Here is an 840-nt window from a genome sequence, read left to right as displayed (position 1 = left end):
TGTAAAGCTGAGAGACTAGTTTTTTTCCCCCTCGGTTCTGGCTGCCAACTGTAAGTGTAAACTCAAGGCTTGTTGTGAAGCCTAAACATATTCACAAATCAGCTTTTAAACTGGTGTCTTAGAAGGAAGGTAGATACAAAAAGGTTGTGGTAACAACTGGGGTCAGTGCTCTTGGTGCCTTTTCTATAATTGTACTTGTTTTTTAATTACTTCCTTTCACTGCCAACCTCGAATTACTGTACAGTATACGTCTTACTGCTTGTGATCAGCTGTGATGACAGTGACAGCCCCACAACTAGCAGCCACCTGTACATTTGTAAACTGACCTGACTCAATTTTGTCTTTAAATGTGTGGGTTATGTTGCAGCTGTTGCAGTCCCCCAAATACCTATTATTTTACACAATTTGACCTATAGGAGGACACTTACAAACACACAGTTGCATTCATCAACGGGAAGAGAACGTGAAAGCCAGCTCTTTCAGAATATCCTTTATTAATACTGCATTTGGGTATGTTTATTCCATCTTGGTACAAATAACCGATCTTTTGACAAGAGTAATGACCTCAGTGGATTTGCTTTAAAGCTCATTTTTTTTTTAATGTTTCACATGCTACATTATTAGCTGAGTAAGTTAGAAAATCTGAAAGATAAGGACTGACATAGAATTAGGAGCGTTCTTATGGAGGGCATAGAAGTAGGTTCGAAACCTACACGTGTAACCTACCAGTACAACCTACCAGTACAACTGTGAATCCCAGGTGAGGTACAAATGCACTTCCACTGAAACGAAGCATTTCTGACCGCTTTTTCTCGGTTGTGAATCTTAATTTTTGAATAT

Source organism: Leucopleurus acutus (genome assembly GCF_964270905.1).
Source record: "Leucopleurus acutus genome assembly, chromosome: 2".
Classification (NCBI taxonomy): Eukaryota; Metazoa; Chordata; class Mammalia; order Artiodactyla; family Delphinidae; genus Leucopleurus; species Leucopleurus acutus.
This window is presented reverse-complemented; position numbering follows the sequence as displayed.